This window comes from Sylvia atricapilla, chromosome 1 (genome assembly GCF_009819655.1).
Source record: "Sylvia atricapilla isolate bSylAtr1 chromosome 1, bSylAtr1.pri, whole genome shotgun sequence".
NCBI classification, from domain to species: domain Eukaryota; kingdom Metazoa; phylum Chordata; class Aves; order Passeriformes; family Sylviidae; genus Sylvia; species Sylvia atricapilla.
In genome coordinates, this window is record NC_089140.1 from 73952781 (window position 1) to 73978994 (window position 26214).

The following is a 26214-nucleotide window of genomic DNA, read 5'->3' on the forward strand; positions in this document are numbered from 1 at the left end:
TGGCTGCCAGGGCACTGTTGACTCAGATTCAACTTGCCATTAACCTGCAGTTAAAGGTAATCCAAAAGTTTGCGGTTGTTTTTTTGTGGGTTTTTTGGTGTTTTTTTTTTTTTTTTTTGTTGTTGTTGTTTTGGTTTGGTTTGGTTTGGTTTGGTTTGGTTTTGTTTTTTGCTTGGTCACATTGTTCTTTTCTGGACCAATACTTGACATTACATATCCAGTCACACACACAAAGACACGGTTTTGATTTCATTTAAATTTGATTATTGCTTCTTGACAACTCCTTAGAACTCATGCAGTACAATTTACTGTATTCTTTAAAATCAGTTCTTACATATAATATTCCAATAGTCTTGGAGTTCGCATTTGAATTTGTATAATTTGTATAAAATAAAGCAAAATCTGCAAATGTCCTGCTTTATCAAAGTAATACAATTTAAACTACTAAGCTGAAAACTACTAACTAGCAAACTATTGTCCAGTTATTTTCCTATCAACTTCATATTATTTGTCCAACAGAAAAATACGTATGTAGTTATCAAGTAACTGTGTAATATTGCCCTTTTAGATGATCTTATTTTTTGGCACATCAAAGCTATACCTGTCACCCGTACCTGGTTTGAGTAAGCCATCATCTCATTGTTTTGGCTTTTTACCTTGGCAATACAAACATTTACAATAGCCTTTATAGCATTTTCTAGTAAAATCATTATTTCTTCAGTGTTTGAACATGTGACCCAGTCTCTGTCTATTTCTTCTTATTCCTTTTATCTGCCCAGACCCCTGCACTAGAAAGGAATTTATGAAAACTGTAAATTGAAATTTTCTCACAGATTAGTAGCATTATTAAAATCTGAAACAGGGCAACAATTGTATTTATGCTGTCAATTTCCTAGTATCACATAATTTTTGTGTCAAAATACTGTCTAACAAGCTGAACTTCCACTGACATTCAACATATAGAGTTGATAGCATTACAAAAATGATTTCTGTATTCATAATATTGTACATTAAATTCTTTCATAATAGATTTTCAACATATTTACATAATAATGCCTTCAGACGTACTGTTGGTCATATTAATGTAGTGTTTATAATTTGGGGAAGGAAAAAAGATTGGAGTATACAGATACTGATGGGGTTTTTTTAGTATTGAACATTATGATGATGATTTCTCAGCTAGATTTTCATCATCAAATCCATTTGCAAATGAAAAAAGTGAAAAATATGAAAAGTTCAGTGTAAAATGTGTGACTGCTCTGAGCAATTCTTTAAGTCAAAGCCTTGCATGCAGTCTGATTGCTTTATCAACTTGCTTTCTATTAAGAACAGTGAAAAATAGGCTAATAAAACATCACCTGCAAGAAAAAAATAATGAATCCAGATACACATATAAATATTACAGCTTTATTCTAAGTGGAAACAGAGTTGAAATACTCTAAGAAAAAAAAATGCTTTCTGGCATTTCCTAGTGAACTATATTAACAACAAAATTAGAAATAGCATTTATTTCTACTGACCTTTAGAATCAGCTCCAAACTGGTCACACATATTGGTCTTCTTTCCTGCTCATTACTTTCAAATTCTTTTATTAAAGTATATTCTTGAAATCAGAAGATTCCAGAGGCAAGCATTTAAGGATCTAAGTTCACAGAATTTTTCATTAAAGTCAGCTAGGCTGGGATTCTTGCATATTTTTTGTATTTTTGACAATGTTCATTTAGCTCTCCACTACAGATGGTACTAGTAAAGGACAGAAGGGATTATAGGATACACTTTTTGTGCCTTCTTCTCAGGGGTATTTGTATTTGGACAGGCCTTAGTCAGAATGTGATAATGAGATGAATTATTTCACACCTATTGCCCAGTGCAAAACTAAAACTATAAAACATTCATTTAAAAAAAATTTGTACTTTCATCTAGCCTTACAAGTAAGTCTGTGCTGAACACAGAGTTGATAATAGAGAGATATTTTTGTTGTTGTTGAGCAGGGATTACACAGTGCCAAGGCTTTTATCTGCTTTTCACACTGCCCTGCTGGTATGGAGACTGGGGGAAGACACATCCAGGACCCAAACTATCCAAAGAGATGTTCTGTACCATATGACATCATGTTCTGTGTATAAAGTGGGGGGAAAAGGAGGAAAGATTGCGGCGGGGGGGTGTGTGTGTGTGTGTGTGTGTGTGTGACGACATTTGGAGTGATGGATTTGTCTCCCAAAGTCACTGTTCTGTGTGACATGGCCCTGCACTGTCACAGTCTGGTCCGGTGGTGGAGGTGCCACGGCCTTCCCTTGTCAGAAGCATTTTTCAAAAGACACCCTGTGAGACACAGGCACAGGCGCTCTCAGGCCTTGAGTGATTCTCTCTCTTTTGAGGCTGCCTGAGCAGCAGATCCGTGCTTGCCACCTGGGGCAACGCAGGAATGAGGCAGTGAGATGAGGTCTTCTGTCCTCCAAAAGCCTTATTTATTCCAGGACATCCAAAAGAGAAGAACCAAATAGCTCAGGGAGACAGGGTCTATATAGGGTAACCACGGGGTGGGGTTTTACAACCTGGGAAGTTCTTCCCCAATGGGGAAAAGAATTGGGAAAAGGACCAATCAGGGAGAGGACACAAAATACACCAATCAATTCAGGGGAAAACCAGGAACCGAGGCACTAACCAATAAGAAGTAACAGATTAACATAATATTACAAAAGCTCATGGTTTTGACACACTTTGGTCACCATGAGCCAAGAGAAGTCTCCCAGGGAAACTTCCCAGGGGGAGATCACTGCACTTTGAATCAGCTTAAAGGCTGCACACTCTCCATGAGTGAGCAGTGTCCTCTGTAGATGGCCTAGAGGCCATCACATTGCACTCCTGGGGCTGGCTGAACTCCTGCCTGTTCATGGGAAGGAGTGAATTAATTCTTTGTTTTGTTCTGCCTCTGTGTGTGACTTTTGCTTTACCTATTAAACTCTCTTTATCTCAACCCACAGGTTGATCTTTCACTCTTCCAATTCTCCCCCCAGTATCGCCTGGTGGGAAGTGAGTGAGCAGCTGCATGGGTCTTGGTTACTGACTGGGGTTAAAGCATGTCATAAGGGTATCACATTTGTTTTTCAGAATCAGACTGAGTTTTCTTATATTTACCATATTCACCTAAAAAATCTTATGTTTGCTCATTATGCACAGCATTATTGAGAAGCACTGTTTGCTGTAACTTTAATAATAATCATAAGAAAGTCAAACAGCACACACTGTAGTCTTACATGATCCAAAATTCCACATTACTTTCAGTCCAGCATTTAGAAATTATTTTAATACCTTGGATTCTATTATGGTGAATTGATAAACGTGGATTTGAACTCTTCACATTGATATCTATAACTACCATTTTATACAGAGCCAACGATGTTCAACAGTGCAATTATTTATTTATTTACTTAGATGGGTTAATTGCAAGTTCATCTAATTGATTATTTTCATCTGAATTCAAAATATGGTAAATTAAAAGCTCCGTACTCCAGAGTTTTCGGTCAGTAAAACAAGCTACCTCCTTCAATATGATGCCTATTTTTCCCACATCAGGGGAAACTCTACATGCTGGGCAATAATCCAAGCTAGGTAACAAAATGAATCCAGTTCTATCAAGGTACTTAAAGGCAAAGTGAACTGCTATTTTGTGAAATGGTGGAGAAACACATTCATCAGCAATAATGATTTTTTTTGCCTTCAGAGAAACAGATGGATCAACTATATTAAGATAGAATATGAAGCATAAACACAATGATTTAACCTATATTATCAGTTAAGCTCTTTGTATTTAAAATTCTAAGCCTGTTTCCTCATCAGGTACAGGCTTCTTAGAAAAAAGTCAATATATAATGAGCAATGTATGTCGTAAAATATGAAAGGAAAGATATTCTTATGATGTACACCACCATTACTGAAAGTGTTCATATTACAATAATTTGTTAAGGATTTCTGAATTATTCAGAAAATTATTCGTTGCCTTCTAAACTATTCAATATTTTTATATTTTATAGTCTTATCATGTAGTTATCTGGCTTTCTGGACTTTCTTAATGTTTCTCTAACCAGCTGATGTTTAGTTGTATCTTTCAGAGAAGTAATATTAAAGACTCCTGTGTGGTAAATTTAATAGCAGCTGCTTCAGATCATAAGATTCTTCCAGCTATCAATTTTCTTTGGCATTGTATCCTGTGCAAGAATTACTCTTTCTACTATAGTAATGAAGAACATTCATTCCTCTTTAAGTTACATACATCAGTCACTTATATCTCTGCCAGGTTGTCTGAACTCATATTTCACAAACAGGAGAAAAAGAAAGTACTGAATATTATCCTCTTAATTAGTATGGCAACCACACACAGTAAATTAATTTTAGTGTAGCATTGCCTTGTGTTTAATTTTGTACCATCAAAGAATAATTAACTTATAGCTGAGGTAAAAAGTATCTATTAGGTGACACAAAGCTATAGAAAATGTGCAAATCAGTAGATTTGATAGAAATGTGAGCTACCCAGTTGACACTTTCTATAATTTTCTATGTTTTTTAGAAGTACTCTGTCTTCATGGGGAGTGGGAAAGGTGATAAAGTATTTCCCTGAAAACTGTATATTTCCTCATGATCAAGCTTGAACACAGAGGTATTTGCTTGTTTATATTTAGTTACATGTGTATGTAATTATACAGGCACATACACATGCCCACATACAAATCTGAGAGATCTGTCAATTCCTTTGGAGGTGAGTGTTCTAGGGCTGACACGAGAAAAGCATCTCATGCTACTATGACTCACGGATTTGAAAAATTATATTATTGGGATGTCTTTGATGTCCATTTGTCTTTCCCATGGTCTGTCCCTCATAACACTCTGAACTTTTCAATGTATTGGCCGTTTTCACAGGAACTAAAAAAAGGTCTCACACTTCTTGAAAATGAACCATTAGATGCAAATTGCTGCCGGTGAGAAAGCAGCAGAAATAACTCAGACAGTCAAAATTTTCATCAGAAGAAACTAGCTTCAGTTTGTTTCTTCCCTGCAGTTTTTCATAAAAACCTTCTTATGAAGGTTCATATACTCTTCTGCTGGAATACATCAAGTAAAGCTGCTGGGAAAAGGAATGTACCTGGAAGAAGTAATCATTAGTTCCGTTGTCACAAACAGCTGGTCACATTTGACTTTCCTACTTTGAAAAACTTTCTGTAAGTGAACTTCTGTAACCAGTGAAAGATGGATTGTGCTCAAATCATATTTCACTTAGTTTTAAATTACGGTGCTATATTTTTCAGATCAAACTTTAAAACCCTTTGTTTTCATTGATCTTGTAGGTCATGGCATAGCATGGTTGCAGTATACATAGGGTCAAGGACAGTATACTAGCATTGCACATAAAAAATATTCTTTTGACCCTTGGATATAAAACGTTAAGAAGGCAGTAAGTATTTTTAAGTTTAATTCAAAGAGTATCTCTCTATGAACAAATAAGTTATTTTGTAAGAAAGAACTGCTGTAAGAACCAACCTAGCCCTTGACAGCTTATAAAGGCCTACATACAGAAAGTAGTAGCCAAAAGCAATAGAGACAGCAGAACCATCAAGGTACAGAGCCTCCTGCTATGAACTGAAGATAAGAATACCAGCATGACAAAACGTGCTGGACCAGACACTGATGAAAGTGTCTGAAAACTTTGGAAAAATTTCCACTACTTTTCAAATCAGTCTTTCGTTTTCTTTCTTTTGTTCTCAGGTGGTTATGTATCCATTCTTTACGCAGCTAGGTTACCAAAGTAATCAACCATACAGCAAAGAGCCTGTCACTTGTCAGATGTAAAGTTCTAAGAGAAACAAAACCCAGGCTGTAAATGGTTGGAGGCCTTTCTCCTACAATCTTAGTTCCAGGCTCCCTCAAATTCTATTTTTTTTCATGGTGTTACCTTCCCTCCTTACTTATCAAATCAATAAATCAGCTTGTACATTTAATAAAGTGTTTTAAAGAGTCCGTACCTTTTTCTGCTAACCTGAACCTAACTAAATAAGCTCTCTGGCCTATAATGCAGAACATTCGTTTTTCCTTTCAAGCACTTCTTACACTTCTTCCTGTATGCTCAGAATAGAAGGCTTTATCTTAAAACAAACAAACAAACAAACAAAACCAACAAACAAACCAAAGCCAAGGGTTCTTTATAACAGCTTACCTTTCTTTAAATCCTTCCTTTGATAAATATTTACCATGTTGTTTTTTTTTGTTTGTTTGTTTTGTAACAGACATGGTTTAGTGCTTTTATTATTTATATATCTATGTATTTACTAAATCTGCATTAGATCAATCTGAACTCTATTTCTCCTACAGTACCAAATAATTTTGTGACATGTGGCCACCTCTAATACAGAAATTAAAAACATTTAGAGTTCAGAAGAATTACCACTGACCTAAGGAGATAAAAACCTCTTTAAGTACCATGTGTCCCTCATTATTGTGTTGTATATTTAATTATTACAGCATGCCATAAGATAATCATTAAGGGAAGAAGGAAGAAAATAAATTTTTACTACTTATTAAATAAAAATATCAAGGTAAAAATATAAGATTATTCTAAGGAAAAGTGCAATATCCCATTTATCCATTAATTTTAAAAGACATTTTTATCGCTTCAGGACACTTTATTTCCAGAGGTAGTAGGATATTGAGGAAAGGATGTTCTCCAAAAAATGGCTTTACACAGGCATAATTTTTGGAGTAAAGTAGAGCAAACTATTCTTCTTGTGTCTACTTGTAAAAGCACAAGGGAGGAAACTTTAGGAGATTGAGATTTCTTATCTGGAAATCCTTGACCTTATGAGTATGTTTGGGTTTCTCTGCAGGTGAAGAACAAATTGTGAAGCTCTCAGGCAATCAATGCATATGCTCTATTACTTTGTGCGTTTTTACTGTTGAAGAAGCACTAGAACTGGGTGAAAACCACAAAACACAATGGCAAAAAAGTATTTCTTCTGACTATTAAATTGCCTGAATTCAGGCATAGTTACAAACTGTTCCCACATAAACTTTAATACAATTAAAATGTTGTCATTTAAGCATTAATAAAATTGCAGTTAGTATTAAGATGTCTATTTCAAATAATTTTATGAACATGGAAAAGCAGAAATTGAAACACTAAAAACACTTAAATTGTAGTTAGATAAAAAGATATTAAATATTAAGGTAAAAGTCATTAGAAAAAAATAAATAAAGTACAAATATTTGTTACTGCCTGTTGCCTAGGTTCTGGGAGCCATGGTTAGGGATATTTCAGACAGAGCTCCTTACTATCTTTAAGTACACACCTCAAATTCTATATCACATTTCAGTTTCTACCAGCTCTGTCTTATTCAATCACTCCAAAAGTGAACATATGTTAAATAGCATCTTGTTACTTATCTGTCTGTTTTTCATGACACCAAAAAATCCGCAAGCTGGGAAAGAAGAAACCATCTCATAACCTGTGATATGCATGTTCCTGGATCTAAATATAATTTGGAGCTGAAATTACATGAGAGTAAAGAAGGCTGTATGATTGCCTAGATATTTTAAAGTTCATGATGCAAGGAGTACAGTTGTAAAATATAATTTTTTTTGTGTTAAGTCACGCAAAACTTGTCAATATTTAGGTGGAAGAGTATGGTTAAGGACTAACTACATTTAGACCTAATTTAATATTTGCTTGTTGAACAGCAACCAATGGATTCTAGCACAGAGAAATGTCACAAAACAACTGATTGTGTTGTTTTGTTTCTAAAACTTCTATCTTTTCTGTCTTATAATAAATATATCCAGTTGTACTTGAAAATCATTTATTGCTGCAAAAAATAATTTCTCTGTGCAGTCCTGAAATTGAGCCAATCACACTATTTTTTAAATAATATTTCTATAATTTGAAATACTGATATGAACAAGCTATATTTTATCTGCTTCTTCACCACAGTCAAGATCTAAGTTTTCAGATTTTAGGAAATTATCAAGGGTCTCCAGCTAATTTCCTTTGTTAACAAAACTTAACTGGGAACTCTTTCAAAATATAACCAGACTCTTAACAATGTATTATTTTCTCCCCAGAAAATAACATACAAGAGAAGAGCAGGGATGAGTCAGTCCACCCATTACGGCACTAGCCTACATCCAAGAATATCTATTCTCATGTGTTTTACATGAACATTGAAAAATTTCATGTTTAAAGAAATATCATGAGGAAATACTCTCTGAAGGGTAAAGAGACCTAATGGAAACCTTCTGTGATTGTTCCACATATTTGATAGATTGAAAGGGGAATGATATTTCTGAAGGTTACAAAGTTGTACTTGAGTCAGCAGCACTCCAGCTGAGAATAAAGCATGTGCTAATGAACTGCATAGGTTGTAAACCAACATTTGTTGGATTAGCTCTCCATTAACAAAGATATTTCATAATCACTTTCACTTCAGTCTAGAAGAAATTGGTGAAAAAATTGACTTTGTTAGTATATGTCTCAATTACTTTAATGAGAGAAAGGATCGTTAGCTGTTACACACATTTTTAAGGCCTATTAGGTACTATCCCTTAGTTGTCTAATCCTCTGAAAAATGTAACATTCCTATCTATATTCCTTGCTAGCACACTTTGTGTTGCAGACAAAAAAAACCCTTTAATTATTAGGTTAGTGAGAAACATTGCCTGTATTCTTTAGAAAATCCAAGTATCTGCATATCCAAACACACATTCATATACATATGTATATATAAATATATCCATATATATATCTCCATATAGATGTACACAATGAAATTTGATCTTGTATTTGATGCACTTGATCCTATATTTGATTCACATAGAAAGGCAGAACAGAAAGAGATCACGAGAGGCCATGATGAATGTACAATCCTGGTTTCAGCTGAAATAGAGCTAATTTTTGTCTTAGTAATGGGTACAGTGCTGTTCTTTGTGTTTACTATGAGAATAATATTGATAATACAGTGATGCTTTGGTTGTTGCTAAGTAGTGCCTACTAGAACTTAAAAAACTTTTCAGTTTCCTGTGTTGTGCCAGTGAGGAGTTGCACAAAAACTGGGGAGGAAACATGGTCAGGTCAGCTGACTGGAACTGGCTAAAGAGATATTCCACACCATAGAATATCATGCTCCATTGATAAATTTGTGTTGAATTGACCAGGAGCTGCTTGGAGACAGGCTGAACATTGGTCAGTGAGCAATTGTATTGTGCATCACTTCTTTCTTTCAGGTGTTATTCCATAGAATCATAGAATGACTTTGAAAGGAACTTTAAAGGTCATCTAGCTCCAACCCCCCTGCCATAGGCAGAGACAGCTTCCACTAGACCAGGTTGTAAAAGTCCACTCCAGCCTGGCCTTGAATACTTTCAGGAATGGGCCATCCAAAACTTCTCTGGGTAACTTGTTCCAGTGTCTCACTACTCCCACAGTAAAGAATGCCTTCATAATACCTAGTTTAAACCCACTCTCCTTCAAATTAAAGCCATCATATCTTGTCCTATCACTACATACCTGTGCAAAAAGTCCTTGTCCAGACTTTTTATAAATTCCCTTCAGCTACTGGAAGTCTCCTATAAGGTGTCCCCAGAGTTCTTGTCTCTAGTCTGGTAAATCCCAACCCTTTCAGCCTGTCTTCATGGGAGATGCGTTTCAGCTCTCTGATTATCTTTGTGGGCCTCCTCTGGACTCGGTTCAGCAGGTCCACATTCTTCCTAAGTTGTGAGCCCCAGAGTAGTCACTCCAGGTGACCAGAGTGAGCACTCCAGGTGGTCTCTTAAAAAACAGGAGTAAAGGGGAGAATCACTCCTCTGAACGTGACGGCCCCATGCTCTTGATGAAGCCCAGGATATGGACTTTCAGGGCTGAGAGAGCACATTGCCAAGACATGTTCAGCTTCTGTCCACCAACACCCCTAAGTCCTTCTGCTCTGGGCTGCCCTCAATCCCTTCATCTCCCAGCCAGTACTTCTCCTTGGGATTCCCCCAATACAGGCACAGCACCTTGCACCTGTCCCTGTTGAACTGCATGAGGTTCATACAGCCCTACCTCTTAAAGAGGTAGAGGAACAAGGTTCCTCTGGATGGTATCCCTTCCCTCCAGCATGTTGACTGCACCACACAGCTTGATGTTGGCAAACTTGCTGAGGGGGCACTGTCTGTGTCAAAGTTGTTAACCAGCACTGGTCCCAAAACCGACCCCTGAGGAACACCACTCATCAGTGGTCTCCACTTGGACATAGAGGTGGATGACCACAACTCACTGAGTGCAGCCATCCAGCCAAATCCTTAACCACGGAGTAGTCAACCCATCAAATCCATGTCTCCACAGTTTAGAGAAAAGGATGTCATGCAGGACAACATCAAATGCTTCACACAAATTCTGGTATATGGCATCAGTTGCTCTTCCCTCATTCATCATTGCTGTAATCTTGTCATAGGTGGAAAAGAAATTCATCAGGAATAATTTGCTTTTAGGGAAGCCATAATGGCCGTCACAAATCATCACTTTATTTTCTGTGTGTCTTAGCATAGTTTCCAGGAGCATCTCCTCTTGTTGGAGATTATCTTGTTGGGCACCAAGACAGACAGGCCTGTAATTCCCTGGGTGTTCCTTATTTCCCTTTTAAAAAAATAGTAATTGTATTTCCCCTTTTTCAGTCACAAGGAACTTCCTCAGACTGCCATGTCTTCTCAAACCTGGTGGATGATGGCTTAGTCATTTCCTCAGGTGACTCCCTTAGAACATTTGGATGTATCTAATCAGGTCCCATGGACCTGTGTATCTTCAGGTTCCAGAGATAGTTTTGTATCTGATCTCCCACTACAGCAGATGATTCTTAATTCTCCCACTCTCTCTTCTTTATTGTAATTACCAATGCCTTTATAAATTAGTAGTAGTAGTAATGGTAGTATTAATAGTATTAGTACTAGTAGTATCATATGTATTTTGTGTTGGTTATTAAACTCTACATCTCAACCCATGTGGTTTAGGTTTTTTTCTTTCTCTCATTCTCCTCCCCAGGGGGAAAGTGGGCAGTGGAGTGAGTGACACTGACTGGTACAGAGTTGAAGGCTGGGGTTGTGCCATGACAACTATCAACCTTCATAACGTATTTTTTTTACTTGTTTTAAAATTTACAATGATGGAGATATATATTTCAAGGCATTTTATTAAAGTGTATACTTACATTTTTCATTAATCTTTTGTTTCCTCCTGATTAGGACATTAACCTGCATTATTCCCTTTCAAATCCATTATTGTCATTCTATTGACTGTGCACACAGAATATAGATTTTACTTTACAGCTGTCTTTTATGTGTTTAGAGATTTAACATTTCTCTTCAACTTCTCCTCTAGACAGACTATGTCAGTTCTCATTCAGAATGTCTGATCAATCCCATTGTTTTTCTTCATCTGCATATTTCAAATATTTATGGCCTGATATTTTACCTCAGTCACATGAGTGGAAATCCATACAGACATGATTTTCTTTATGGAAATGTGTTTCTATTGCAAGAAAAAACAGAAGTACAGCTTTTCCAGAAGTATAAATTAAGCAGTTTGGTTCATACCTCCTGTCAGAGACTGAAATGCTATGGTTTATCACATAAACATTTCTATGAAAGACTTTTGCTTGCTGTGGCAGTTGTTAACAAAATCTGCATGGAAGACCACTGAATATAGTCCCTGGGTTGAGGCCCCAAACTATGAGTTAAAATGCCTAAGGCTATTCCATTTAAGAAAAAGTGACATTATTATTTTAGCATATCCACTCTGCAAAGTAATTTATAAGGCTAGGAGGACACTTCCACAGGAGAATCAAGCTCAGCAGTTTTGGGGTGGAGGCCATAGCTCCAGGCTCATCTGCTGCCAGGTTTGCACAGACACCCCCCCACCCTCCCCACGCATACAAAAGTGGGGAGGAGGAGGGTCTTGGGTGTGTGGAACAACCTTTGTTCAGAGGCTGTGAACACTCATCCTCCCTTACACAAGCTGACTCAGCTGTGAAATCACCCCCTTGCTCTGGGAAAGCCACATCCACAGGGTGAAGAGGCAGCAAAGCAGGTACCACAATCCATCAAAGACTCCTGAAGTTCCTTCAGACTCATTCCTGAGGTCTTGCACCAGGATACTGCACATGATGCAAAATAATGCAACTGAGCGACAGTCATGCAAGAGACAATATCAAACTTGCCCTATTCAGGTGAGGCACCAGGGTGTCCCCACCTGCCCCAAACATATATTAATCCTTTGGATTCTATATTTTTCTGTGGGGGACTGTAGTGGTTTGAAAGCAAAATGAGTGAGAGGCTCCAATTCAGAAATACAATTTAATGAGAAGAAAAGGGAAAAAAGGTAAAATAGAATAAATGCAATAATACAAAAGATCGCTGACTGAGTCAGAATATAACCTGAGCAGGGTGATGGAAGCAGTCCAGGTGAGCTGGTCTTCCTGAAGCAGTGATCTCATAGAAAGGTCTGGTAGCTCTGGTCCTCTGGGAATCCAGTGGTAAGAGCTGTCTGTACTGTCCCAAATCCCAGCTTATATCCAGGTGAGAATGCTTGGCCCCTCCCCCTGGGCAGAGCATCTCACAATGGGATGATGTAAATCCGGAGGGAGGGGAGTGTGGTAAAACACTGCTTCAACAATTGGATTCATCAGTTCATGAAGATGGTGATAGAATACTTTGTGCACATCCTATACTACAACCCAGGACAGGGACCCTCAACACCAAGATGAACAGGTGGAATGGATGGACAAGACATTGTTGGGACCCCATGGAGTAGTGATATATTTTTTTCTTAATATGTCTGTGTCAATCTGCATATCTGTCTGCCCTCTCTCCTCTTTTGATTTCTTTCTTTCTCATTCTTTCTCTTTGCCTTTTTTTACTGTTAAATAAAATGTATACTTTAAAATAAAATATATAATTTTTTGTATCAACTTTAACCTCATTTGGTTTTAATCATGTTTTGAGGAATATCATGAACCTTGAATATTTTGAACCTTCGAATATTCATAATCCACGGAGAGCTCACTTGCTACTCTGTGGTTAGAGCAGATCATAACAACTCCTTAGTTCTTGATTTCTTTATTTTTTTTCCCCTCATTTCCCAATTTTGGAATTTTCCACATTCACAATGAGTTCCTCTTCTCATTGCAAAAAGACAACACAAAATGAGTTGAAGCTTCTGGATGAAAGATGAATTCTTCTAATATGTCACCAAATGAGCAAGTAAAGTACAGCATTAAGTGGCAAAAAGATGGGTAGAAAGATATGAATTTATTCTCCTTTGTTTCTGGGATCATTGTGGAGCCTGGAGTTGATTCTCTCCCTTTGGAGCGCTACTTTCATTTTCATCCCTTAGTTGGGGATGCCTCACCCTTACTCAAGGCAAAGTAGTTTAGATATAGATGGAAGTGCTTTACTATAACATAAACCTGGCCTAGCAGAATTTTCCCTGTCCATGGCAGGGGGTTTGGAACTAGGTCCCTTCCAGCTCTAACCATTTTATGATTCTTTGATTCTACTTCTGCTTCATTTGTAAACCTCACTGCTGTCTAACTTACCTATTCATCAGGTTCTTACCTGTCTGATTTTTGTGAAGCCCATCATGCTCATCACCTCTTCACTTGTCTGCTTGGTTCTCCTGGGTCATGCCACTGATAACTCCCTTAAAGGAGCTGATCCTCTGCCCAAACTACTTCGTGGTGGGGAGTGTGGTGTGGGGTGGGGTGGAAATCAATAGGGTTAATCAGCATATCCAGCTCTTTCGTAAGTGAAAACAGCTCTTCATTCCCTCTTTTCCACTCCTACATCAAGTAGATCCCAAATTAATTTTGCAGTGTTTATTTGCTTTGTTGGGCCTACGACTGGTGAGGGCAGCAGAGGAGGAAAGAGGAGAGAGGTCTAGTCATGGTTTTGCTGTAGTAACTGTATTCTGTGTGCTGGTTTGCATAACTTAACTAGAAAAGCTTAGAAATATGCCAAAGTGCTTCATCTGCTAACTAGACAAACTGAATAACTGCTGATAAAACTGTATTGGGTGACTTATTTCATTTTAAAGCAAGCCATCTAACAGGATTTACATATTCCCCTTCTGGTAGCTGAGATAATCTGACTTCTGAATGAGGGTGAGAAGCTTATGCATATGAATAAGAAACATTTGTTTATTTAAAGAGTGATTGACAGAGGGTCAAAAGATAGAATTGATGTGATTTGGATCATCTGTTGCTTCCCAACATCATCTAAAGAGACCTCTCTGATTATCCCAAGGTCTGCAACACCAAAACTGTAAGGACCTCAGATTTGATAATAAAAAGATTGCAACAGAATGAATAGTAACATTTCTTTGCATGTTTAGAAGCTCAGAAACACTTAAAAATTCTTATGACAGCCTTTCATAGAATCTTTCTGACCAAAGTTAGGAAGGGATGTGATTATGTGTGTGTGTGTAGACAGAATTGATGTACAAACATCCCACAAAAAAACACCTCTTGGTTTAATGTCAAGGACAGTAAAAGAGAATGGGATTTTTTTACAATGACCAGCAGTTTTGCTGCCTCAATTTTTTTTTTTTTTTTTTTTTTTAAGTTACTCAGAAAGATTCCCAGAGCTGGCTCAAGACCTCTTTTGCCAACACAGAAAAAATAAATTTTGCTTCTCCACAGGTGAGAATCTGAGAATGGCTGAGCAGGAATACAAAGCCACAGGGAAGCTGTGGTGAGGTCAGCTGCTTGCTTTTGCTCCTGCTGCATGGCAGATGGGAAAATGTGAGGAACAACTGCTCCCAAACCAGCAGCTGCCACCGTTGCCTGCCCACTTTCCAGAACTCTGGCATAGATAAATCTTGTATTGGGGTCATGAACATCATTCATATATCCATTTTGCCTATGCCAACAGCCTTTTTTCCCCCTATGCATTTGCACTACATATCTGTTTTCTGCATCAGATTCTAACTCTGACATGTGCATGCACTTAAAAAGAACTGCATTGAATCATGCTACCATGAAGTACAGCACCAGTTGTGTTCTTTAATATTTCTAATACAAGACTTTTAAGGAAAATTATTATTAACTCTAATAGCTTTCTATTAGTCTTTTCAGCTTGTGTCAGCTCTGTCCTCTGTTTTTGAAACTGAATGGAAAAGAAATGAACAGAAGATTTTAGTTCTATTTGTTTTACAAAAAAAAGTCTAGAATGAATAAAGAGACACTTCATCTTTTGCTTCAGCAAGTTGATAAATTTAAATACAGACTCTCTCTACCAAGACCTATTCCAGTCTGCAAGCACTGAATATTTCTGTGCACCAGGGGTGTGTTCTTGAGGAAATTCTGATTAGTATTTGAGTTTCTTCCATGAAATGAATTTTTTATACTTATATTTTAGACCCTTTTCAGTCACATTTTGCATTTACCATTTACTCAAATCCCTTTTAGCAGCTGTCATGTCCGTTGCATTTTAGAACACTTCAGCCAGGGCACATGGTACTGCTGATATTAAACATTCCCAAAGACATTTCCAGCATGTAGGTACATTTCCATGATAGAGTTGTTATCTCTTCTAGTAGTTTTTGGAATCTTCCCACTGAGTTTGATCTATCAGTCACTGCTTTGCTATCTTCTCTGGACATGTTTAACGGTGCTTAGAACAATATTTGAATATGGCTTTTTACTAGGAAAAATCTGTTCTTCCTTGAATCTGGTTTTCATTAATAAGGCTTCAGAACAGTCACCAGGAGGTGTGTTTGATCAAAACCCCAGCACTTTCTGCATTCTGGCTCTTAATTGCATGTATTGTTAGAAAACTATTTCATATTAATAGATTGCTTTTTCTACTTGCAGGAAAGAGGAACACCTGTTGTTTTTAAAGACTTTAAAAAATTCTGGTTAACTGTTTCTTACTCCATCATTTTCAGTTTAATATAATTTTTTTTTAGTGCACAGTCACTTCCATTTTTAAGAAACTGTACATATATATCCACAGATGTATGTCTGTAGATATGTTAATATATATATATATATATATATATATATATATATATATATATTATACATATTATTTACCTTGTAGACCAGTTTATTTTTCACAGAAATTTTACTTGGAATGGAGAATAAAAAATATATACTCCTCATCATGCATTTCTAAGACTGATTCACCTTTTCAAATATTTAAAGCCAGGAATGAAATTAAAATATTAGGGAATTATTCCAACAAAAACATGTTTCTGTAATTTTTAACCAATTACAGCTACTAATAAAAGAATTAAAATGAATGGACAATGAATTTGGGGATATTTGAGTGCACTGGAAAGAAGAAAGTGTAAGAGTTGATGAGTTTGGCAGCACAGAAAAAGGGAAAGGATAATTCAAAATATATTTTACATATATAAAACATAAACATATTGGAGAATACAAAAACATTATTTGAAGTTTACATGTCTCTAAATTTTACTGTTTCTGTTCCTCTTTTTGTTTTCCAATTGCTTTTTGCTTCCAACTCTGCACCTTTCCCCACCTAAGCAAATGCATCCTGTATTTTTTTAGCTAGGGGTTAATGGTATTAGCATTTTCCAGCTGGGAGAGGTCTTCATTTCTGTCATTTGCTTGAGTCCATAATTTCTTCCATTTTCTGTGACCTCATAAACCATAACAAGCCATGACATCTTTATGCTATGGCAAAAAGTGTAGAGCAGGTGCCTCTGAAACTAGTATTAATTTTGTTATTTATTTCCTTTCTTAAGTATAGACAAAGTATCAATATTAGATCGTTATTTGGAGACATATGGTAAAATGAAAGCTAATAAAGTTTTGCCCATGATTTCCTGTGAGGAAAAAGCTTCAGTCTTTTGGCATTTGTAAATTTGCCTCTCTTGTCACATGCAGACTAGATTTTAGATACTCAGGGATTCAGATGTAGAACTCCTACATCAAAGTGCAGTAAGCCTGAACCATGAGCAGAATGATTCAATTTTTTTGCAGAAAAGAATATTAATTTATAATTAAATATGTATAATATTTCCAAGATAAAAATAAAATCAGAAAAAAACAGAGCATGAATCACTGCTTGTCTAGGAACTTAAAAGTGAGAAAAATGTCTTGTAATCCAAATGACTACTGTTAAACTGAAAACAAGTAAGACTAATTTGATAGACAAAAGCAGAAAGTCAACTCCTAAACAGTCATAAAACAAATCTCCAAACAACTAAGAATAGATCAAACAAATAAAAACAACCAACCCCAAACCTCAAAGCTGAATATCTAGGATATGTAGTTTCTATATTTTTTTCTTTACCTTGGTCTAATATATAAACAATACATTCTGTCTCTCTCAGTATTAATAACTATTTATAATGTATTACTCTCAGTAGACAACATCTCAGCTTGAAAACTAGGTACAAAACCAGGGAACAACAGAAACAGAATACGTGATTTCTCTCTTTTTTTTTAATGTTCTCCTTGTGCAAAATTTTGTTATTTTTCTTGAGTTGAACAAGATCAAAGTCCATCATAAGCACAAACAGAAATTGTTTGACTTTCTCCAGAGATGACACTTTAAAATTCCTTTCTACTGTCTAAGATTAGAAATATGCTTACACCTTTAAATGTGTCTATGGGATTACATGGAAAGATGACACAAGAAAACTTGCATTAAAAGTCTAAATTATTCAAGTTTCAAGTGATATAACAGTTTTCTTACTTTCCTATGAAAGCCTAACAAAAGTTAATAGTTGAAGTAAACCACTATTAATCTAAATCTAACAAGCAAAAATGCTTAAAATTTTGCTTTAAACAACAGTAAATTTATCAAAAACTATTTTTAAATATTATCAAATAATTTTACTCTATTTCCTGCTTTACTTTTCTGAAGACTAAATATTCACACATAGAAATGTAATTTTAGTACTTGAGATAATTTATCTAGAGAAGAGATAAACATTTGGAGTATTTTCTTCAGATGAATTCTTCATTATTTTGAAACCAATGTTTTCCCTCTTCTCAGTTGAAAAAACCTACTGCAGCTTTCTAAGGTTCCCAAGGTCCATAGTTCAGAGTGGTCAGCAGGCCAGGTTCACTCTTATGCCACAGTAGGTCTCTGACTGTGCAAGTCATTTGCCAAATATGAAGTGCATTACTGCGCAGCACTCCAACTACACCCCTATTGCTATAGGGCTCTTTATCATTGATACATAGAATGATAAAATTGTGTCCAGTTCAGTAAAACTCTTTGTAACCATTGAAGTGCTTTAACCAACTGTATGAATAAGCAAACGCAAAAGCTTTGCCAGAATACAGCACGAACAGTGATGTAGAATATCTTTGCCAAAGCAAGCAATGACAAATTTCCTGGGACTAGCTTGCAACTCCTGTGACTTGCTAGTGACAAAGTACATAAATCACAGGATCTATTTAATGGCAGTGGTGGAAATCATGCAGATGAGAGCTTTCCTTTAAAAAAAGCCACCCAGAAAACTATCCAAAAGACCCCACACCAAAAACTACTTTCCTAAAGATGATATATGTCTGACAAAGTGCAGAAATGTAGAACACACTGTAACAAAAATCGCCAACAACATGAGTATTAAAAACACTTTTTGCAAATCCTTTCCCATTTAATTCTCAAAAATAGTAAGCACAGAAAAATCCTGAAAATAGACACGAGTATGTTTCACCAAAGAAAATTAATTGCAGATCATCAGTGCTGTAAGATCCTTTTTTGGGGGACCATTTGCAGCCATCAGTGCAGGACATAATATTCAGGATTTAATTTATTATGTGGTTGCAAAACCTTTAAACTCTGTTCAGCAACGATAGCCAACTTTTCTTTAAACAAAACCAACCTGTGACCCGTGTTTATCTTATTGAACAATTTGTAGGCATAAAGCTATTAGATAAGAAGCTACTTCAGTTCTTGTGGTTTATTCAGTTACTTTTATGCTCTTCATTTTGACATCAGTTAGAAGTAGTGAAAGCAGCATGTCACAGTTCAGATGACAGTTAACAATGGTAAAACAGTTAAACTGCCTCAAGCTGACTCTTTTGAGATACAGACTGTCCTTGATGTTCATGTCTAGTGGTTTGCTACCACTGAAAAAGCTGATGGATGATGTGTGGTAGCTGGAATTACAGTGCATTGAATTATTTTCCCTTGCTGTGCCTGACTGAAGAGTTTTATACTGTTGAAGTGCTACACTGAAGGGAAACATTATCAATCATTAAAAGTGTCTTGCATTTTAAGATACTTACAGAGTGGAAAACCACTGGGATTGATCAAATAATTTATGCTCAATCAACCATTAAAAATCTAGTATTCTGTGGGGTTGGTTTGTTTGTTTGTTGTATTTTATTTTTTTTCTTCCTTCCTTGTGATGTGTTCATAAAAAGGCTGTAAATTCTTTGAATGTGTATGTAAGTATGGATAAATATTTGGTGAAATCTGTCTGGAATATAAGTCACACTATTTTGCAAGTGTTCTGTGTACACTCTGCTAATATGTCATTAAATGATCACTGGGATCATTTAGCCAGATTCTTTTTCTTCTCTTCAGCTGAAGGAATGTGATGCTTTTAACAGAATGAGAAACTTGGAGATATTGAGATTTTCAGCCATTTACTTCTAAAAAAATTATTATTTGTTTTGTAATATTTGCTGCTGAGATTGCTATCTCAGAATTTGAGATGAATTTAGGTTTGTCCTTTTTTGAAAAAAAAAAAAACAAAACATGAAAGCAGAGATATTTAAAGTTTTGAAAGAGAAATTAAAACACTCATAATGATTACAGTTCAAAGATTAATTTGTTCCATTCTGAAGCAAGCTTGTACTTGAAAATAGGAGACTCTTCTATTTGAGTAGATGGAATCATGCAGTTAAAAAAGTCTAGGACTTCTTCAGAAAAAAACAAGGTCTTTCTTTTTTCCACTGCACTTGATACTGTGTGAAACAGCTCTTTTAAAAACTTGAACTGTTGAACAGAAGTTTAAATTTGCCACTATTTAGTTAGAGAAAATGGACCTTAACTGAATTATATCACCAAATCCAGTTGTGACTTATCTTTGTTCAAGAGCAGTGTTATGTTTGTAACAAGATGTTAAACTCACTAGCTGCATTCACTGTTTTGCTCTAAGGAAAGAGGAGAGAGTGACCTAGATCTATAACTTGATACAATGGGCAAAACTTTGCCCAATATCACTAGGGCTCAATGTACAGAATCAGAAGTTCCCTGTCCATTGAGCTACAGCATCACGTCTGAAAATGTTCATAAGTCTCTTCCTATTCCCTTGAGAAAAAAACAAAAGTTGGCTTAAGTGGGCCAAACTTACACCAGTAGGAGTTCTATTAACATTTTAAACAAGGGGTCACTAATTAAATCAGGGAGAGCTTATAGGCTTCTCATAGTCTTGTAACACAGGAAGAGGCATAAAGAAGAAAAAAACCAGAATATTATGGGATACTTGTCTGTCTCTTTTAGAGTCGGATCTAATTCCAAGAAAAGCCACAAATAATCCATTCTTTTCAGTGTATATTGGCCTTTCCAATATAAGGTTGAAAGATGGGTCTAGACAGTGGACAAAAAATCTCCGTACAGAACATACCATGTGTCTTCTTGCAAAAGATTTGTTTAACAGCAACCTGTACTCATAGAACTATCCAGGTAGAACAAATATGTTAATGTGTTAATGATTTATGCAGCACACAATAAATACAGAAAAAGCTGCAAACAAAAATTCATTTTGTGATCCTTTTCCCTGACAATGTATGACAGGAATGGTGGGCAAGTCACTTCATCCTACTGTATGTAGTCATCTTGTGCTTGATTTACTGGATTAAACCATTAGTAGTTCTCAATGCTTCAAATGCAGATGTATCTGTGTGTACATTTGCATTATCTGTCCCAAATAGCATTTGTAGTTTTTTGTGAGGACATATGACTGATTTTATCCTACAAATGCACTTAGTATTAGCTGACATGAAAGGACTGAAAAGGTTGCCAAGACCAAAATACATCTTGCACAAATTAAAAACAAAGAACTAAACCACTTATTTCAAATCAGCATTTGAGTATGCATTTCTCCAGTTTTATGTAATCATCTAGAAAATATTTTTTTCAGTCTTAGCAAAATAGGATACCAAATGCCAACACAAAATTCAATTACTAATTTTAAAATATCATTAAAAGTCAAATTCTTGAACATCATGCTTACACAGTGGCAGAGAGAGGTGGATGGCAAATATGTAAACTTATAGCTCAGTGTACCTTGCCATATAATGGCAAAGTCAGAGGAGAGGAAAGAATATTTTTTAAGCAGTCATAACAGATGTTGCTTCAATGCAGGATTTCTCTGCCTACTGAAGTAAAGTGTGCTTTGAGATATTTGTTAAGGTTCTTGGTCAGTTCTTAAGGCATAGATTTAAAGAATAGTGGGAGGATTAGGAGTGCTTTTCCTAAGAAATACAAATTCATTTTTCTGAATCCATTTGTGCTTTTTTTTTTTCTGCAGTTTTAAGCCCTGAATTTGAGCTTCTTAAGATGTTTCTTAGCTTAACACTTATGCTACTATATAGGGCTCTTTGTTCCTTTATGCCATCCAGTATCAAAACTAATCATAGGGGAAAGGAATATCGAGAAGGATGGGAGAAGTTGTTATTTATTTGGCAGGCTCATTATGTAGTGAGTATTTTCCACTGAAGGAAGAAAAAACTAGAGGAGCTGATGCTTCTCAGAAACACCAGATGCCTCCTCAAATTCTTTCATACATGTTGATTGAGCTGACAGCACTCACAGAGTAGTCTACAAGCTGGATGTAGATTTCTCACACAGGGATTGCCATTTTTTCCCTATACTTTCAGAAAGTTGAACTAATATGCTTAAATTCATCAGCAATATTTACCACTGTCAGCATGGAATGCACCAAAATGCACCAGATTTATCCAGAAAACCAAAATCTCATCTGGATTTTAAATAAATGTTCCAGTTTCCACAAAGCTTTTCCAAAAGAATAAAATGAATACTGATAAAAAAGTGTTAAATGGTAGACATACTACTCTACTGGAACATGTTTCCTTTGTGCCAGCTTTGTATTTTCTAAAAAAGAGTAAGTTTCTATTTCTGGAATATGTATATTTTTTAGCATAATAAAATTATTTCACATGGCTTGACTATACACAAACTTATAAGAGAACTTTGTTTCTTTTAGAAATCACTATTCACCTCAATTCCACAGATGTGTATCAATATATCTCTTAGGCATCCTTGTACAAAAATATTAATGTATAGTGATAAAAATAACATTAAGGCTGTAGATGCTAGTAATTTGTATGCTTTTAATGATAAAGTGTATTAGTTAAATTATGCTACTCTATTTGCAGTGCTCATCCTCTTCTATGGACTACCTACTTTAATATATAAAGCGATTCAAAATTTTGAAGTGGATATATAAGGTTTAATTGTAAGGGGAATCTTCTAAATAAAAATAAATTCACTTCCAAAGTATTTAGCTATTACATTCCAATTAATTTTGATAGAAATCAGCTGTGCAAAGGACTTCTGAAAACCTGGATTTTTTTTTTTATTCAAATATTTTAACATAAATAAATACATTTATAATAGTCCACAATATTTTTTTCAGTGTTCATAAACAAGTCACCTTCTTCTCACCTATTCTTGTCTAGTGACAAAATAGCTATAGTGTGTACATCGATACAATGAAGGAGTACCAGAGGAAGAAATTGGTCTGTAAATCTCATTATTTCGGTGATTAGCACAAAGAGAAATTACCCACATGCTGAAGCACAACATTATTCTCTTATAGAAGGACAGGAGGGGTGAACTGCTGTTTGGTATGCAGTATGTTAAATCCATTTCAGTAAACCAAGTGTGTAACATTACTCAGAATTTCTTTTGGGGAAAAGAGCTACAGTATGCTGACAGTACTCAGCTTTTATCTTGTTCAGCTCACAGATGTTGACACATAAAAAATTTCATCTTCCATCTCTTTGTTATATTAAAAAAAAAAAAAAGTTATTATTCCAGCAATAAGTTCAAGTTCTTTCTTGCAAGTTATAATTTGAAATGGGTAAATATCTATTGTGTCAGAAAAATATCAGTAAGTCCAGTAGTCACAAACCTCTGAATTGTATGATTTGCATGGAAGATCTTCTCTCTCAAAAGAATACCTGAAAGCTTGAGAACAGTCAGAGCCGTGATCCAGGTGAAACCCTTTTCTAACAGCAGTTCATGTAAGGTGCAGCAAAAGGGTCAGTCAGTACAAGTAAGCTGATGGCCTTCTAGTTTTGGATATTTCAATTTCCAGGTCCCCAACAGGGTAAACCATTACAGACAGCATAAGAAAGTTGGTGTGGGTGCCAATCTCATGGAATCCCCTGAATGAGGGGTATTATTGGTACATACAACTTCAGAATAAACATAGTCTTTCAGTCAGTGTTTCTAACAGTTTTGACAACAAAATGTTGGTCTTCAGCATAGCAGGCACTGAGGACAGGAGAGAAGGCATTGTTTTGCCATTGTATACAATCTTAATGTGCCTGTATCTTTATTTTTGGTCTCTGTAGCTCAGGATTCTACATTTACTTATGAAAATGAACATCAGTAATAGTAGCTCTTTCCCATTCATAGTAGTCTACAGAGACTGTACCTGTGTTTAAGAATGAATGTTAGATAATGCCAGTGCCTCTCTTACTGCTATTTGAGCTCAGTATAGGAGAACAGAACTTAATAATTTTAGGTGTAAAGTTGAGACAAATGTTGGAAGATTGTAATTGGTTCTACCAGAAACAGGAATTCAGGTATTGCTTTAGCTACAAGTGATATTTAAAACAAACAAACAAACAAACAAACAAACAAACAACCCCCGAAAAAAACCACAAACCCCACCCCACAAAAAGTATCAAGAAAAGTGCTTTATAAAATGGATAAACTACAACCAATTTAACAAGTTTTAGGCTTATAAAATAAAACTTGTTTCATTTAAATAATATGTAATGAGATCTTACAACTTGGTGCTTTCACCCACTTATCTCTTTCTAGAGATTTATGCCTCCTCAGCTATAGCCTGAGCACACAAAGACTTCAGCTGGAATTTGATATATATGAGAGGTGAGAGCTTGAGAGAGAAAATTACAAGTATAGCAGAAATAAAAAACTACTCAGGTCAATCATATGCAGCAAACTTCCAAACACAATGGAATAATAAAATAAAAAGAGAAAAGATAGATACAATTTTAGTAGTCGTATTATTGTGTCTGAACAGTTGAATAGAAAATCAGCATCAGTCTCCAGTGCAGGAATATGGGCTCTCTTTGGAAAAAGAAAAAATGACATCTAATAAATTCTACTATCAATCAACTGCTTGGCTGAATGTCAAAGAGAATCTCCAGTAAGTTTGTATCTCTCTTGTACCAGGGAGCCCAGGCCCAGTCTTCCAGATGTGTACCACCAGGCATGAGCAGAGGGGAAGGAACACATTCCTTGACCTGCTGGCAACACTCCTCCCTGTGCAGACTGGGATATGGTTGGTTTTCTTTGCTACAAGCCTGTATTGCTTGTCAATGCTAGATTGGGGTCTAATAAGACTCCCAGGTCTCTCTCTGCCCAGGTAATTTCCAGCTGGTTGTCCTCCAGTGCTTACTGGTGTCTAGGTTATTCTTCTTCAGATGAGGAGGATATTGAAATAGATATAGCCATGTACTCATGGGATGACAAAAATCCTGTTTACAGTAAAATGTGTTTATACATTGAGAAATAGATTTCGTCCTATAAGGAAACATATAAATAATTACTACACTGCTGTGATTTAGGAAAAAAAAACAAAAACAAAAACAAAAACAAAAACAAAAACAAAAACAAAAAAAAAAAAATAAAACCACACTCTGCCTGTTATTCATTTAATTCGAAGTTTATTTGTGAAAGATTTTTTTTTTGGACCCAAACCCAGTAATTCCTAGAATGATTATAAGCTCAGTAAATGCCCTGCCTCTAATGGGCTGACTTCAATAAATGAGTTAGGACGGCAGTATTAAATCCTTTGAGGAAACTGAGCAATTAAGCCAGTACATGCAATTTACTAGACCAAAGTACTTCATCCAAATCCTTTCAGTAAAAAGCCTTTCCCCCCAACTTTTTTCACTTAAGACTTCTAGACAATCCTCTTGAATTCTAAGACTGTCCTGACATCTCATTTTTCCCTGAAAATCTGGGTCACTCAACCTATAGTACTTTATTGAAGTGTAGGATGTGGAGTGCTTTCTAGATTTCCCTAAGTAACTTTTCCAGCAGTAAGTTTTAGCATGCCCTAGAGAATTAGCCAAAAAAATATGGCAAAAATTTAGCTTCATAATATTTTTTCATGTGTACTTTTTACTTTAAATGACATGAGGACATACAGAAGTCTTGATCTGGTACGAGACAGAATTCTTTGAAGACTGTATAAATGTTATTAATTAAATAATGTGACAATCAGCAGTTTTAATTAATTTCTATTTGTTTCTCTTTTTTTAAAAATTATTATTGGCAGGTTTGGCCTATATTCTCTATCTAGAAATTGGTCACAAAATCATGGTGGAGAGCACAGTAAGAACAGTGATTCCGCAAAATGTATCAGTTTGTTATTAGAGCATCTCTGTCAAATCTGTCGAAGACTCTGTTAGCATGAAATTCTAATTCTGTTAAAATATCAGCAAGTTTAAATATAATGTTCATGCATGTGCTTCACCTCATATAGTGTTGGAATGAATTTCCTCTTATTTTTCTGTTATGCCGGAAAAAATAACGGTATTTAGGATGTTGCACACTGTGCTAATGTTGGGAATCCAGATTGTATTTTTTAATTATTTAAAAAGCAGCAATGGATTTAGGCCAGGACTCTCTATCTCTTGGACTTTAGCAAAACCTGGAATAAGCCAAATCAAGCAGACATAACTAACATTTACAAGTGGTGACAATTCACACCACATTTAACTTATTTTTTCCTAGTTATTTTAACGTGACAGATAGCAAAGGAGGCTTAACTGTGGCTTTTATAACAGCTTTCCTATTATTTAGGCTTCCTGGGCTTGGATAACAGTTTATTCCAGACCAGTCCGGCTTCCTTTGCTTGATCATGCAGCAAAGTCGTAATAATCCTATTGGTAACATTACAGGCTGTTGCTATGGAAATTAATG